Source organism: Stomoxys calcitrans, chromosome 5, assembly GCF_963082655.1.
Source record: "Stomoxys calcitrans chromosome 5, idStoCalc2.1, whole genome shotgun sequence".
Taxonomy (NCBI): Eukaryota; Metazoa; Arthropoda; class Insecta; order Diptera; family Muscidae; genus Stomoxys; species Stomoxys calcitrans.
Window position 1 is genome coordinate 75360035 of NC_081556.1, and position 17577 is coordinate 75377611.

Sequence of the window (17577 nt, forward strand, 5' to 3'; positions counted from 1 at the left end):
AGAGGTTCAGAAAGGTGGAAATTTCGGAAACAAACAAGTGATTATCTGTATAACCAAACAAACGACAAAAAATTAACAAGAAATTGACTAAAAAATAATAAGCCAATCAACTAAAACTCAATAGCCAAACAACAAACCAACATCAATCCAAATAATTCTCAATCGCAGATTCAATAAGAGGTCGCCACAACATTTCACAACATCATCATTTTCTGGCTCGGACACTTGTTAACGTTCTGTCTCACTAGCTGTGCTCGTGGATTAAAGTGCAAGCCATAGAAATGTGGTCCAGCCAGGCTGTATTTTAAGGTAAGCAGCTAAAATAAAGTTAATGTCGAATTGTTTATTTTTTTGCCGCCTTGGCAAAAATGACCAAAGAAATTTTCAAGAAACTGACTTCCACCAAGTAAGAAAGGGGGAGGCAATATACACATATCGGAGATTTTTGTTTTTTTTTCTACTGGGTAAACAATCGCTTGCCTTGTTTTTCGTTTATTTTGTTTTGTGCGAGAAAGTTAGCTAAACACTTTCCTTGCAGCATTCGCATCAACATCAGGTTGAATACCAATTTTTGAATGAGACTTTTCTTCTTGAAGTTGCATAGCAAGAGTTTATCGTATATTTAGAAATGACTTTGACCCCACATACTTTTGGTATTTTGGGGTCTGAACGGTGCAAAGTAAAAAGAAAACACAATGTACGAAATTCAAGTAAAAGTCAGGAAGATTTTTTTTTAGTTTTCAAAATGATCAGGTTGTGAGATGAAACGGAACTTGAGAGATTTAAGAATTTTTACACATACATATACAATGGAGAGAACTCATAGTGTAAGTGATTCTCGAAAAGCGACCATTATGATTACCAACATAGGACAAGAGGTATATAATTTTTTTATGGTGGTAGCGCTGTTTATTTCATATGGCAATTAATCATAATTCACAACATCTCCATTATATGTGCCCAAGTATTCAAAGAGAAGGACTGTGTATGTCATCCTTTGTGCTGAAGACTCTAAAGAGGTTGATAGAAACATATTTTAGGGTAAGGATCTCTGGAGGCCACCTGACTCGGCAACATCATACATACATTAAGGGCGAGTCTACTGAACCAGATCCTCAAGACCTAGTCTGCTACATCTAAGGCCCTCTCGCTTTCAAGAAATACACAATGGTAGCATTTCTTGCCATTGAAGGCGCTTTCAATAATGTAGAAACGACGTCAATCATGAATGATTTGGAGTTCCACGGCATCAACACTTAGTAAAAACTTACTTACTAAAATATCCATTACGGCAGGCTTGGGATTTGTAGTTCTAAAAGGATGGGCCAATAGAGGAACTCCTCAGGGAGGTGACAGTGCACCCTCTACTTTGGAATAAAGCCATTAACCACATACTATTGTCTCCCGAAGAAAATGGTGTAAAAGTGGTCGCGTATGCTGATAACGTGGCTACTGCGGTTGGGGGACCTCTTCCTAACTTTGCACCCTGAGAAGTATGAAGTTAATATTCTTGCACCTCTTGGCAACTCGGATCATTGCAATATTTCAGCATCTTTTTCGTACTCTGCACTTCGCGACGATTCATCCCCAACCCCGAAGCATACAATTTTCATATACGAAAACGGAAATTGTGCAAAGCTCAATGGTTTTTTTTAGCATTTTATTGGAAGCTTTGTTTCTTAAATGACGACATAAATGCTGCAACTGAAATGATGATAGATGGAATGATTTATTCCCACTAGGACTCATCAAAAGATAACAGTTGGTTTAACCAGACATGCAGGAGTTCTGTGAGATCAAAAGATGAGGAATTCAGGAACTGGCGCCCGAAGAAGAACGCCAACACTGAACTGCTGCGCAAACAGGCAAGAACATCGTGTGTCAAGGTACTTAGACGCGAAAAGTTTATTTACGAACAAAGTCATTTCAATTTGTAAAAAGTGTGAGGCGCAACTCGTTGACTTTTCCGGATCTAGATAAAGATGATCTCCAGATATTCACTGACCCGGTTGATAAGGCTAACCTACTGGCTGTGATGTTTGCACGAAATTATTCCTTGCCTGAAAGCAATCAACGAACCCCTGATAAAGATAAAGATGATCTCCAGATATTCACTGACCCGGTTGATAAGGCTAACCTACTGGCTGTGATTTTTGCAGGAAATTCTTCCTTGCCGGAAAGCAATCAACGACCCCCTGTGATTGAAGGCGTATCTGGTTCGATGCCCAAGATATTAGTTCGAACACGAGGGGTTAAAAGGATTCTTGCGCATTTCGACGTAAATAAATTCCCAGGCCCGGATGGCATATCAACACTTGCCCTGTCTAAGTGTTCTTCGATGTTTGCTCGTCCAGTGCGCAACCTCTTCAACCTTGTTTACCGTGTGGGAGTTTTCCTGGTTTGTTGGAGGATTGCGAACATTCAGCCGATCCCCAAGATGTGCAAGGCGAATAATCCTGCGAATTATCGACCAATTTTACTATGCTCCGCGCTTTCCATGGTTATGGAGAGAATGGTTAACTACAATCTTGTGATGTACCTAGAGTCAAATGGGCTACTTAGTGACCGACAGTATGGATTCCGCCGAAATCGCTCCTTGGTAGATCCGATGGCATTTTTGTCGAAACGTTAGAATCGATCTATACACCAGTTTGGGGAGAGTAAAGTCATGGCTCTAGATATCTCCAAGATATTTGATAGGGTTTGGCACAGTGCTAGTCGGTTTTGATAGGCTTTCTTTTAGGTTTTGGGTTTTGGCTTTCTTAGAGAGCGCACTATACGAGTTGTTATAGATGGGTTGTCATCAGTTGATCAAAGGCTCTGTCCTTTCTCCCTCTCTTTTCCTAATTTTCATTGACGATCTCTTGGATCAGACTTCATAATCAGAATCAGAATATCATCTACCCATTTGCGGATGACAGCAACCTCTGTCATTCATTTGCTATGGATTATAGGTCGAGACTTCACTCTGCCAGGACTTGCTGAACATTTCAGAGTGGGGACGATTGAACAGAGTAGATTTTAAGGCACGTAAGACCCAATACTCTTTCTTGACACATAAACGATTCACTGACCCTTAACGATTGTCATTATCTCTCGGTGGTATTAATGTTGAGCATTCAGATCCTCTTGGGTGCTTCGGCTTTCTTAAGCGGTCCAAAAAGTATTTCACTTCCTCTGATCTTTTCAATGTTTATATAACCTACATGAGGCCTAAGATGGAATATAACTCCCATGTATGGGCGGGGGCTCTAAAGCCCTCCTTGGAGCCCTCGATTGGCCAGTTGACCGGACTCCTGTTGGTCAATTGCACCTTCCTAATGTGTTAATAGTTTTGTAAATATTGTAACTGAGACAATTGTTAGCAAATTCTTATAAAATACGAGTTGCCCTTTCCGTTTGCTCATGAATTACAAAGTGTTGTTTTTTTTTTCATTTCATTTAATGGCTGGTATTTAAAGCTGCTTACTTACTTCATTTTAGTGTTTGAACTACAAAGGAGTTTCCCTTAACTTTAAGTGTGGGAATGATATGGATTTTGCCATGACAAGGCGATGTTGTTGTACTTCGCATAAACTCCACAAAGTTCATGAACCTTTCTAAAACCTTTCAAATGCCAGACAAAGCGAAGTGCAATAAAAATTATCTTTTCCTTCCATACTCGACTGAACCGACAAAGATGCTTGATAGAGCAGGGTAGGAAGAAGGGGGTATGATTGCAACAATTACTTAATAAAAACCAGTCGATCGACAACGGGGCCATCTTGGGATCCATTTGCAGTTGATTGCCAAATAAAAGTGCCTTTTATGACTTCATTATTCCACTGCTTGATGTTGCTGTAGTTTTCGACCTTAACAAAAACAGAAACGGCAAGGAGGCGATGAAATCATAATAGGGAGCAAAAGAAATAGTCCAAAAGTAACAATTTTACTTGAAACAAATGAAAGCAAAAATATAAAATGCTGAAGCTGCTGTACCGCAACAGCAATCGCAATGAATCGCATAATAAAATGCAAGCAATGGCCTTAAACTCCATTCGAAGAGATCATCACATGTGGAGAGCAAAGTACGGGACCAACTGCTCCGGCCCAACTTCCATATCTGCCCATCTCTAGCAACCCATTTACGTAGTACGTGGTCTACAGCCACCACACCAGACCACATATACTCGAACTCTCAACCCCACACTCCTCATGGGCAGACTAACACAGCTCGTATCCTCAACCCAACCATGTCTAGAGCAGCACTGGAGCACAATGGATCAGGCCAAAAGCTTTGGGTAAAACAAAAACACAATTACGAGATCGCTTTATTGCAAAATGAAAGTGAAAGCAGCGTGCTCCACCAGCCACTCCACTCTTGGTTAGTTTGATTTTTATTTTCCTTTCTTTGTATTTTCTGCTCACTTTTTGTTATTTTTATATCAGTTTTGTTATTCACATTTGGGAAAGGTTAAAACCTAATAATTGTCTGTGCATAGATCTTTGTTGAAATAAAAATAAAAAAAAACAAAACTCCATTAGTTTTTATGGGGACCAGACATTGGAAGCAATGCAAAACAGAAGCCTCCTCAAACACATTTATTTGTGGAGAAATGGTTGGATGGTGGGATGAAACAGCCATTTAGTTAGGCCCATAGTTAGTTGATGTTATTTCCGGCATTGTTAAGGGAGCCTTTTCACGTATGAGCTCAATGTTCAGGAAAGTGGCTTTAATCTGGAACAAGAGACACTTGGTGGCATTGTAATGGAATATTGGACAAAGGGATTAGTAGCAGATCAAAGATTGAAGATTATGTAAACCTCGTTAGAGTGGAATGTAGTTTTTTGTCTTCACAGATTTCTAAAAAGCTTCCATTAATTGTATTTGAAGATTAACAATTTCTATTGCAATTTAACGAATTTTTATAGGATAAAGAAAGAAATTTTTAATACAATAATATGTTCAGCGTTCAATATCTATGATGGCTTAGTGTTTTACATTGTCAAGAAAAACTGTTGTGTATGACGAACCATTTTTGTTATAACCATGTTTTGGTGGTTATTTTGTTTTTTGGAATCTGGCTTAGATCACCTAAAAAAGTTTGCAAAAAATGCAATTAGTTTTTTTTCCTCAAAAACTATTATTTATTCATTATTTTCTAGTTGGTTCATTTCAAAATTTTCCTCCTCCTAGTCACACATCTAGTAATTTTAAAACAACGTGTAGATATATAATATGAACTAGAAAATTTAGCCTAGTTCGAATTCATGTTGTGGAAATAGTTCAGTAACTATATTCTAGTTTCTCCTCGGATTTATGGCCTAATAAGGGACTAGATCCACTAATATAGTTTTTTGGAGTCTTCTGGTGACTGTATAGTTTTGAACCATATGGTTTAAGTCAGAGTCACGTGACTCTGTAGTTTGTTCGAATGTTTCAGGGCGTGGATGGACATTTCTTCCGATATTGTCCTCACTCCTAAGTCTCTGTGTATTTCGGTGTTTCGTATGTACCAAGGTGGATTAGCTATGGTACAAACTATTAAATTTTGAGTTTTTTGGATCTTTTCTGTTTCATTATTGGCAGCGCAACCCCAAAGCTGTATTCCGTAGGCCCATATTGGTTTGATCATTTGTTTATTCAAAAGAAGTTTATTTTGAATCGATAATCTATTGTCAACTAGCATCCAGTACAACTCGGAGAATTTTATTTTTATTTCCTTATTTTTTTTTTCTTCACGTGCTCTTTCCATTTAATTTTGCAAATGGTATTACTTTACCATTCAGATGCAATCGTAAATAACGAGGCTCCTTGTTTGTGAACGGTATGTGGATTGCCTTATTTTCGTTTAGATTCATTCTCCATTTGTTTATCCAAAATAAAATATTTAACAGAGCTGCTTGAAGTTTATTTGTAGTTTCAGTTTCAGTATTGACAGTCGTAGGAATTGCAGTGTAATCGGTAAATGTTGCAATTGTTGCATCAGGGGGCTTTGGGAAATCTCTAGTGTAAAGAAGGTATAAAACAGGGCCTAGGACACTCCCCTGAGGTACTCCAGATGGTATTGGTTTCAATTTTGAATACTTATTTTCTATTTTTTCTCGAAAGTACCAGTTAGTTATGTATGACTCTAAAATTTCATAGAATTCCTTTGGAAAATCGTTGTGAATTTGGGTTAAGAGCCCTTGATGCCAAACTTTGTTAAATGCGTGTCCCAAGTCTAAAAACACGGCAGAGCAGATGAGTTTATTTTCAATGGCTTTTTCGGCTACATCAACTATTCGGTGAATTGTTGTATTGTTGAATCATTATTTTGGAATCCAAACTGGTATGTTCTTGTTAATAAGGGACACAGTCTTTTCAATTGAAATTTTCCAAAAACTTTGACATAATAGGTAGTAGCGATATCGGACGGTATGTTATTTCATGGCCAGGTTTTCCAGGTTTCTTGATTACGATAACTTCTGCAACTTTCTATTTTAATGGAACATATCGTAGACGAAAACATGCATTTATTATAAACAAAAGTTTTTTTACAGCTATAGGTGGAAGTTTTTTAAATATTTTGCCGGTTATGAAGTCATAACCTGGAGATTTCTTAGCATTCAGAACTTTGGCGATGAGATTTGTAGCTCTTTAAATGTCGCTGGTTTGATGACTTGGTTGTCATATTTTTCTAATTTATAAATTTCATCATTGTCAGAACTGCAGTCATATGGTTTAAATATGTTTCTTAAATGATTTGCAAACAGTTCTACCTTTTCCTCGGCTTTTTTTATCGATAATCCAACTTCATTTTTAAGTGGTCGGATTGTTGGGGTAGCCTGATTTAATTGCCGCGTGGCCTTCCATAGATTGTAGTTGGTTTCTTTGGTTGTTGTTAGGTTTCCTAAGTATCTAGACATAACCTTATTTTTTGACTCTTGTGTGATATGTTTAAGTTCGTTAGTAAACCTGTTCAATAATCTTTTATTTTCGATTGTTTTTCCTCCTTGCCATTTTTCTGGCTTTTCTTTTCTTCGATAAAAGGTCTTTTATTACCTTCGGATAATTGCTAGTAGGGTTGGTATGACTTATATTAGGAGTACTTTCCCATGCAGACGTTGAAGCTTGTCAAGTCTTCATCAATTTGATCTTTGGTTCTGAGTGGAACTATTATGCACTTGATCCAGTTTTTTCGAATGCTTGAAGTAGTTGTGGTATGGTGAGTTCTCCCAGCGATTCGGTATATATCTTCACAATAGTCACAGAAAAAAGTCGAGGTGGCAATGCAAAAGTCCAAATTGTCATTCAATAACTCTGTGTGTTTAAAAGTATTGTTTATTAACCACACGGTATTGAAAAATTTTGCTTCAAAAGTTATTGCTGTGTGTATATAGGAGTCAACTTATTATTGTCTAGATAGATAGAAGAGCTGAATCAGGCTAGCATCGCATAGTAGGACGGCTGGTTTAAGGCAACCTTTTCGAAAGGATAATTTTTTAACGTAATTTGGAAGAAAACGTTCCACTTGGCTGAAGTTTACAATTTTGTGTCAAAATATTAATTAGTTTTGTATATTGGGTTCAAATCCGAAAATTCAACTATTCGATTTTCCTAAATCTTTTACAGAATGTAGAATGGCCTCGTCCAAAATGAGGTACTTTTTTTTGTTTTTTAATTCAATCGTATGAATTACGATATAAATACATACGATTGAATTCTATTAGTACACTGAAAAAAATGTTTGTCCTAGTGAAAAAGATCCGAGTCAAAGATTAGCAAATTTAATTTAAATATGATATATTTTCCGTCTTTTTAAGGAAATTCTTCCTTTCATAAAAATTATTTTCCTTCATATTAAATCTACCACACGAATGTCAAAAGCCTAACATAAGTCACTGTGACAAATTTCAGCGAAATCGGATAATAAATGTGCATTTTAGGAGGGCAAGATTTAAAATCGAGGGATCGGTCTATATGGCAGCTATATCCAAATCTTGACCGATCTGGTCCAAATTGCAGAATGTTGTTGAAGAGCCTAATGCAACTGACTGTCCCAAATTTCGGCGACATCGGACAAAAAATGCGCTTTTATGGGCCCTAAACATTATATAAAGAGATCGGTCTATATGGCAGCTATATCCAAGTCTGAACTTATCTGTGCCATATTGCAGAATTATGTCGAGGAGCTTAATTAAACTCACTGTCCCAAAATTCGGCGACATCGGACAATAAATGCGCGTTTTATGGGTCTAAAACCTGAAATAGAGGGATCGGTCAATATGACAGCTATATCCAAATCTTGACCGAGCTGGGCCAAATTGCAGAAAGTTATTGAAGAGCCTAATGCAACTCAAAGTACCAAATTTCGGCGACATCGGACAATAAATGCCCCTTTTATGGGCCCTAAACATTATATAGAGAGATCGGCCTATATGGCGGCTATATCCAAGTCTGGACCGATCTGAGCCAAATTGCAAAAGAAGATTAAAGGGCCTAACACAACTCACTGTCCCAAATTTTGGCAAAATCGGACAATAAATGCTCCTTTTATGGGCCCAAGACCTTAAATTGAGAGATCGGTCTATATGGCAGCCATATACAAATCTGGACCGATCTGGGCCAAATTGAAGAGGGATGCCGAAGGACCTAACACAACTCACTGTCCCAAATTTAAGCAAAATCGGACAATAAATGCTTCTTTTATGGGCCCAAGACCTTAAATCGAGAGGTCGGTCTATATGGCACCTATATCTAAATCTGGACCGATCTGAGCCAAATTTAGGAAAGCAGTTGAAGGGTCTAACACAACTCACTGTCCCAAATTTCAGCAAAACCGGATAATAAATGTGGCTTTAATGGGCCTTAGACCCTAAATCGACGGATCGGTCTATATGGGGGCTATATATTGATATTTAGCTCATCTTCGAACTCAACCTGCTTATAGATAAAACAAGTAAAAGCGTGCTAAGTTCGGCCGGGCCGAATCTTATATACCCTCCACCATGGATCGCATTTGTCGAGTTCTTTTCCCGGCATCTCTTTTTAGGCAAAAAAGGATATAAGAAAAGAGTTGCTCTGCTATTAAAACGATATCAAGATATGGTCCGGTTCGGACCACAATTAAATTATATGTTGGAGACCTGTGTAAAATTTCAGCCAATTCGTATAAGAATTGCGCCCATTGGGGCTCACGAAGTAAAATAGAGAGAACGATTTATATGGGATCTGTATCGGGCTATAGACCGATTCAGACCATAATAAACACGTTTGTTGATGGTCATGAGAGGATCCGTCGTACAAAATTTCAGGCATATCGGATAATAATTGCGACTTCTAGGGGTCAAGAAGTCAAGATCCCAGATCGGTTTATATGGCAGCTATATCAGGTTATGAACCGATTTGAACCTTATTTGACACAGTTGTTGAAAGTAAAAATAAAATACGTCATGCAAAATTTCAGCCAAATCGGATAGGAATTGCGCCCTCTAGAAGCTCAAGAAGTCAAATCCCCAGATCTGTTTATATGACAGCTATATCAGGTTATGGACCGATTTAAACCATACTTGGCACAGTTATTATATATAATAACAAAACACGTCGTGCAAAATTTCATTCTGATCGGATAAGAATTGCGCACTCTAGAGGCTCAAGAAGTCAAGACCCAAGATCGGTTTATATGGCAGCTATATCAGGTTATAGACCGATTTGAACCATACTTGGCACAGTTGTTGGATGTCATAACAAAACACGTCGTGCAAAATTTCATCCCAATCGGATAAGAATTGCGCCCTCTAGAGGCTCAAGAAGTCAAAACCCAAAATCGGTTTATCTGGCAGCTATATCAGGTTATGGACCGATTTGAACCATACTTAGCACAGTTGTTGGATATCATAAAAAAACACGCCGTACAAAATTTCATTCCAATCGGATAAGAATTGCGCACTCTAGAGGCTCAAGAAGTCAAGACCCAAGATCGGTTTATATGGCAGCTATATCAAAACATGGACCGATATGGCCCATTTACAATACCAACCGACTTACACTAATAAGAAGTATTTGTGCAAAATTTCAAGCGGCTAGCTTTACTCCTTCGGAAGTTAGCGTGCTTTCGACAGACAGACGGACGGACAGACGGACGGACGGACGGACAGACGGACGGACATGGCTAGATCGACATAAAATGTCACGACGATCAAGAATATATATACTTTATGGGGTCTCAGACGAATATTTCGAGTAGTTACAAACAGAATGACGAAATTAGTATACCCCCCATCTTATGGTGGAGGGTATAAAAAGAATCTGTGAAAAGTTTCAGCTCAACATCTCTATTTTTAAAGACTGTTGCCTGATTTCAACAGACACACGGAATGACAGAATGAATTGGGGGTATGTTCAATTCGGTGGTAGGTATAAAAAGAATTTTTCAAAAAATAGTAATTGGAGGTGATCTATGAAGTAAAATAAGAATCAACGTCGTTGGTAAATCGGAAATTAAATTTAAATACAGCACCTTTATTTTAAAGTTTTCATTGCTTAAATCCAACGAATGAGGAAAAATCTTAAATTTTCGGCCTACTTTGTTTTAGTGTATGAAATAATTAGTTGTAAGACTTCGAAAGCTGACCATGTTATTTAGATCAAACTGTAATTAGTTCAAGTCAACTATGGCCGAAAATTTTAATTTTATTGAAAAGGTAATGACTTCAATATTTTTGTGCAATCAAAGAGGAATATTGATTGGAGTTTTTTTTCATGAAACAAAGTTTGTTGAATTGTATCCAATCCACAGTCAAGATATTTGCCTCGTCATGGTAACAGTACTTTCCTTGTGACTCACTTTACCAGAAATGTAATAAAGTGACAATGCGACATTCTTGTGATGTGCCCGCATGTTTGTTGCTTTGTTATAACATTTGTCATTGAAACGAAAGATTTAGGACACAATCTTTTTATACCCTCCACCATAAGATGGGGGGTATACTAATTTCGTCATTCTGTTTGTAACTACTCGAAATATTCGTCTGAGACCCCATAAAGTATATATATTCTTGATCGTCGTGACATTTTATGTCGATCTAGCCATGTCCGTCTGTCTGTCCGTCCGTCCGTCCGTCTGTCCGTCCGTCCGTCCGTCTGTCTGTCGAAAGCACGCTAACTTCCGAAGGAGTAAAGCTAGCCGCTTGAAATTTTGCACAAATACTTCTTATTAGTGTAGGTCGGTTGGTATTGTAAATGGACCATATCGGTCCATGTTTTGATATAGCTGCCATATAAACCGATCTTGGGTCTTGACTTCTTGAGCCTCTAGAGTGCGCAATTCTTATCCGATTGGAATGAAATTTTGTACGGCGTGTTTTTTTATGATATCCAACAACTGTGCTAAGTATGGTTCAAATCGGTCCATAACCTGATATAGCTGCCATATAAACCGATTTTGGGTTTTGACTTCTTGAGCCTCTAGAGGGCGCAATTCTTATCCGATTGGGATGAAATTTTGCACGACGTGTTTTGTTATGACATCCAACAACTGTGCCAAGTATGGTTCAAATCGGTCTATAACCTGATATAGCTGCCATATAAACCGATCTTGGGTCTTGACTTCTTGAGCCTCTAGAGTGCGCAATTCTTATCCGATCAGAATGAAATTTTGCACGACGTGTTTTGTTATTATATATAATAACTGTGCCAAGTATGGTTTAAATCGGTCCATAACCTGATATAGCTGTCATATAAACAGATCTGGGGATTTGACTTCTTGAGCTTCTAGAGGGCGCAATTCCTATCCGATTTGGCTGAAATTTTGCATGACGTATTTTATTTTTACTTTCAACAACTGTGTCAAATAAGGTTCAAATCGGTTCATAACCTGATATAGCTGCCATATAAACCGATCTGGGATCTTGACTTCTTGACCCCTAGAAGTCGCAATTATTATCCGATATGCCTGAAATTTTGTACGACGGATCCTCTCATGACCATCAACAAACGTGTTTATTATGGTCTGAATCGGTCTATAGCCCGATACAGATCCCATATAAATCGTTCTCTCTATTTTACTTCGTGAGCCCCAATGGGCGCAATTCTTATACGAATTGGCTGAAATTTTACACAGGTCTCCAACATATAATTTAATTGTGGTCCGAACCGGACCATATCTTGATATCGTTTTAATAGCAGAGCAACTCTTTTCTTATATCCTTTTTTGCCTAAGAAGAGATGCCGGGAAAAGAACTCGACAAATGCGATCCATGGTGGAGGGTATATAAGATTCGGCCCGGCCGAACTTAGCACGCTTTTACTTGTTTGAGTTGTTTTCTTTTTTCATGCTATTATTGTGGGTATGCATATGTATGTATATGTTTCAGGTATGGTGGGTAGGATAGAGTAAGGTAACCGATATTTAAACCACAATCACATGCAATGCATGGAATTGTATTACATTTGGCACACTTCTTTTATTCTATGAAGTGGAAAAAATATTTCACCTTGAGAAAGTAAAGTGAAGTGTAATGAGAGCGAGTGTTGGCGTTAATAATGTCGAGCTATTTTTATATTTCATTTAAAGATGACTCTTTGTACTGCAAATGCCTGAAGATGAGAAATGAACGCTTATAAACCCTTTTCATACTGCTAGTTCAAATGTGTTAGTTGAATGTTGTTTCATTGTGGTAAGGAGGCAAAACAAAATTTACACCCAGAAAAATCAGTTTGCTGATATCAGCAAACCCTGTCTGCTGACAGTAAATTAAAAATTTCAAAGTTTTTAATAAATCCATTCACAATTTTGGAACTTCGAAATAACAATTGAGGCCTTTGTTATATATTAGTAAAAAATTGGCAATTTTGGACATTAATTTTTTTGTTAAAAATCATATATTAAAATGTAGTACTTATTTTGTCTGCTGTTAAATTAAATTAGACCAAAAATTGGGAAATTGTATCAAATTTGAAAAAAATTAAGTTAAGTGCTTGTAAAATTGAAAAATAAGATAATATAAAATTTTTAAACCCTCCACCATAGGATGAGGGTATACTAATTTAGCCATTCTGTTTGTAACTACTCGAAATATTCGTCTGAGACCCCATAAAATAAAGGGTGATTTTTTTGAGGTTAGGATTTTCATGCATTAGTATTTGACAGATCACGTGGGATTTCAGACATGGTGTCAAAGAGAAAGATGCTCAGTATGCTTTGACATTTCATCATGAATAGACTTACTAACGAGCAACGCTTGCAAATCATTGAATTTTATTACCAAAATCAGTGTTCGGTTCGAAATGTGTTCATTCACCGTAACGTTGCGTCCAACAGCATCTTTGAAAAAATACGGTCCAATGATTCCACCAGCGTACAAACCACACCAAACAGTGCATTTTTCGGGATGCATGGGCAGTTCTTGAACGGCTTCTGGTTGCTCTTCACTCCAAATGCGGCAATTTTGCTTATTTACGTAGCCATTCAACCAGAAATGAGCCTCATCGCTGAACAAAATTTGTCAAAATTTGAACACATTTCGAACCGAACACTGATTTTGGTAATAAAATTCAATGATTTGCAAGCGTTGCTCGTTAGTAAGTCTATTCATGATGAAATGTCAAAGCATACTGAGCATCTTTCTCTTTGACACCATGTCTGAAATCCCACGTGATATGTCAAATACTAATGCATGAAAATCCTAACCTCAAAAAATCACCCTTTATATATATTCTTGATCGTCGTGGCATTTTATGTCGATCTAGCCATGTCCACCCGTCCGTCTGTCTGTCGAAGGCACGCAAAATTTCGAAGGAGTAAAACTAGCCGCTTGAAATTTTGCACAAATACTTCTTATTAGTGTACGTCGGTTGGGACCATATCGGTTCATGCTTTGATATAGCCGCCATATAAACCGATCTGGGGTCTTAACTTCTTGAGCCTCTAGAGGGCGCAACTCTTATCCGATTGGAATGAAATTTTGCACTACTTGTTTTGTTATGATATCCAACAACTGTGCCAAGTATGGTTCAAATCGGTCCATAACCTGATATAGCTGTCATATAAACCCCATTTTGGGTCTTGACTTCTTGAGCCTCTAGAGGGCGCAATTCTTATCAGATTTGAATGAAATTTTGCACGAAGTATTTTGTTATGATATCCAACAACTGTGCCAAGTATGGTTTAAATCGGTTCATAACCTGATATAGCTGTCATATAAATAGATCTGGGGTCTTGACTTCTTGAGCCTCTAGAGTGCGCAATTATTATCTGATTTGTCTGAAATTTTGTGCGACGGATCCTCTCATGACCATCAACATACGTGTTTATTATGTTATGAATAGGTCTTTAGCCTGATACAGCTTCCTTATAAATCGATCTTTCTATTTTACTTCTTGAGCCGCCAAAAAGCGCAATTCTTATTCGAATTGGCTGACATTTTACACAGGTCTCCAACATATAATTTAATTATGATACATATAATCTAATAGCAGAGCAAATCTTTTCTTTTATCCTTTTTTTGCCTAAGAAGTGATGCCGGGAAAAGAACTCGACAAATGCGATCCATGGTGGAGGGTATATAAGATTTGTCCCGGCCGAACTTAGCATGTTTTTACTTGTTTTAAATATCTATGACATTTTTGAGCTTTTTTTAACTTTTCAAAATTTGAAAACAGCAAAAAATGTTTGCTGTTTTAGCAATAAATTACTGCTGTCGGAATCGTTACTCCATCGACTATCACATTCAGTCATTACACATCTAAGGCGTGTGTGTAGTTGCTGAAGATTTGGTGGCAGATATCTTGCAGCGAAATAAGCAGCAAGTTCGTAGAGATAGACGTTTATTCTATCGCAGATGTGTGGACAATTTAGATAATAAATATGAACGAATCGTTTGGGGTGAATTGTATCCATTAGTATCTATGGATGAGCAACTCAATTTCCTACACTCATATAAAAAAGTTTGTTGAAAGTAGCAAACTCTGTCTGCAGAATATTAGTAGTTAATTTTGCTGATATTATAGAAGTAGTTCTGATATTACAGCAATTGCTATGCTATTATAGCATTAGTTCTGCAATATCATAGGCAGAAGCAAACAGCTGAAAAGTCTGTTGTTTGCTGCAGATGACTTCTGTTTAATTATGAAGGGGAAGAACAAATAAAATACTAATGTAAATGTGTGTCCCAGTGGATGTTTATAATCACCACTGTAATGTGTAGTTCCCATGATCTTTTTTCTTTCTTTAAATTTAAAAACAAAAGGCAATGTCAGTTACGTAAACATTAGTAGAGCAATAACAAAAAATGCGAGCGAGCTCAACCACTATTTGAAATGTATACCAATGGATGGATCAGGTAGCTTCTTTACACTAATATTCCATAAATTAAATCATCTCTTCCAACAAAACTCATATATTAGGAGTACCATTAAAGATAGGGACAAGGTGTAGGAGAAGTATTAATAATTTGATAAAAGCCGCGACAACTGAATATTATTCCAATCAATTCAGTTCAGCCTTAGACTTCAAAGGTAAATGGAGAATTATATGGGAATTGCGAAGACTAATGAGATTGGTATTTGTCACGAAGACCCTAAAGAACTGAACAGAATATGTATACGCATAGTGGTATGGGAAAAAAATAAGTGGAAATAAGTCTGACATTTTGGAGCGTACACAGATATTTGCATGAGGTATTATCCAGTTTATATGCAAAATTTCAGGGCCCCAGAAGTCCCAGGGGCCCATTCGAGGTTGACGACTTCGGCACTACAAATTGTTTTTCAGCTGGCCCGATTTTCAAATTTTTTTAGTCCTATATATGTATATATATGAGGCCAAAAATACACTTTTGTGATAAATGAAATTCAAATTGAAAGTATCATAAAACCAAAACTACTAAAGATATCGTTCTAATTTTCCACAAATTTGTAGATGAATATCTTTAAAAAAATTAGTAAAAATTTGGCCACATTTCTTGATAAAAACGCCCAAAATCCCCATACTGGGGAAAGATGTTTCCAAAATTGGCATTTTTTTGCATGCCATTAGTTATTACTTGGGGCAATGAAAATATGTTATGAAGTTGGGGGTCTCAGCCTTGCGTTTTTAAAGCTCGAATGGTTTTCCCAGTTTTTGTTTGTTAAAAAATGCCAATATTGTTCTTCGCTGATCTCCAATCAGAGTTAATACAATTTATAAAAATTACACTTAAAATGCATCTACATTAAGTCTTACAGTACAGACTTTACAGTACAGTAAGCAAAATTGATAGTGCTGGGCCAAGTTTTCTGTATGAGACGAAACAATGAAATGACATTCTTTTACGAAAAAATGCCAAAAATTCACTTTTTGGATTTATAACTCGCATAAATTTTGTCTAAAGAATCCGAACTTGACATACATCGCGACAAAAAAAAAATAGAAAATTTTATTAGCTTACCAAATCAATTAAAAAATTTTAAATCAGTTCAGAAATTCATTAACAAGCAACAAAATAAGAGAAAAGCCTTTGCAAACATTTCCAAGAAAATAAAATTTAATTAAATTTCTTGGACACTATAAAAGATATCCCGCACTAATAGGTTTGTTGTAGGGCTTTTTAAGCACTTTCAAACGAATTTGAAAATCGGACAATTTTGACAGCCCGCACAAAATTTTGAAGTGCCGAGGTGACCAACTTTGAAGGCCCACCAATGGACCCCTGGGACTTCTAGGGCCCTGCATATAAACTGAATAACATCTCAGCTATAACCATGTAAAATTTTACGATATCTCTTTCTGTTTCAAAATGGCAGACTGATTTCCACTCATTTTTTTCCCATCCCACTGTACAAGGGTACATACAGATCGTTCGCATTATGGCGTTGATTATAGAACTCCTATTAACATGCTTGGCGAAGGCGGTTTTGAGTTTCAGTGTCTCTCGCGTGAGGAGGTTTTAGAATGTTTTACGGTAATCAAATCTACCGCTATAGATCTCGATGGAGTCAACCCTAGGATTATACGAATTCTCATTTCTCGTCTAATAGCCTTCATAATAATATCCTCACTTCTTTAATAATATCCTCACTTCTAGAACTTATCCATCTGATTGGAAGCATGCAAAAATTATCCCAGTACTCAAAACATGTAAAGAATATTGGCCACTTGCCATTTTTTTTTATCTCTCGAAAATTTTTGAGAAAATCATCCATAGACAAATCACGGAGTATCTCCGCATGGGATCTGTACTAACTGCTGTGCAAACTGGTTTTAGGGTTTTGCCACTTTATTTGAAACACATCAAGTTATACATTTTAAACGCTACAAAGATCTTATACCGTCCATCTGCTGTTTGATATAACTCTATAGCCTTACGTTCAATGATGGCCTTTATCTTGATATAGCCCCCATTATACCCGTATTTTTGCCCCGATTTCAACGAACAACCGTGCCCAGTTTGGATAAAGCGATCTCCCGACTTAAATTTTTGAGCCCAGAAATGTGCTTTTATTACCAATTTGCGTTGTTGCAGTGAGTTGCATGAACCCCTCAATATCTTTATATGCGGCTGCAGTATAGGCCTAGAAGGCACAAAGCCGCATTTCTTACTCAGAATTATGAAATTTGAAAGAGATCCGTTAACAGT

General features: G+C 37.2%; 1 protein-coding gene across 5 annotated transcripts in view; it reads left to right on the top strand.

Moving 5' to 3' along the window:
* Positions 1–7: 7 nt before the first annotated feature.
* The window catches only part of LOC106085239 (mucin-2), a 156517-nt gene continuing 138947 nt past the window's right edge, over positions 8–17577 (top strand). For all 5 annotated transcript variants that reach the window (XM_013249376.2, XM_013249374.2, XM_013249377.2 and 2 more), the window contains exon 1: positions 8–309. The gene's annotated coding sequence lies outside the window, so the exon portion shown is untranslated. The remainder of the gene's footprint in view (positions 310–17577) is intronic.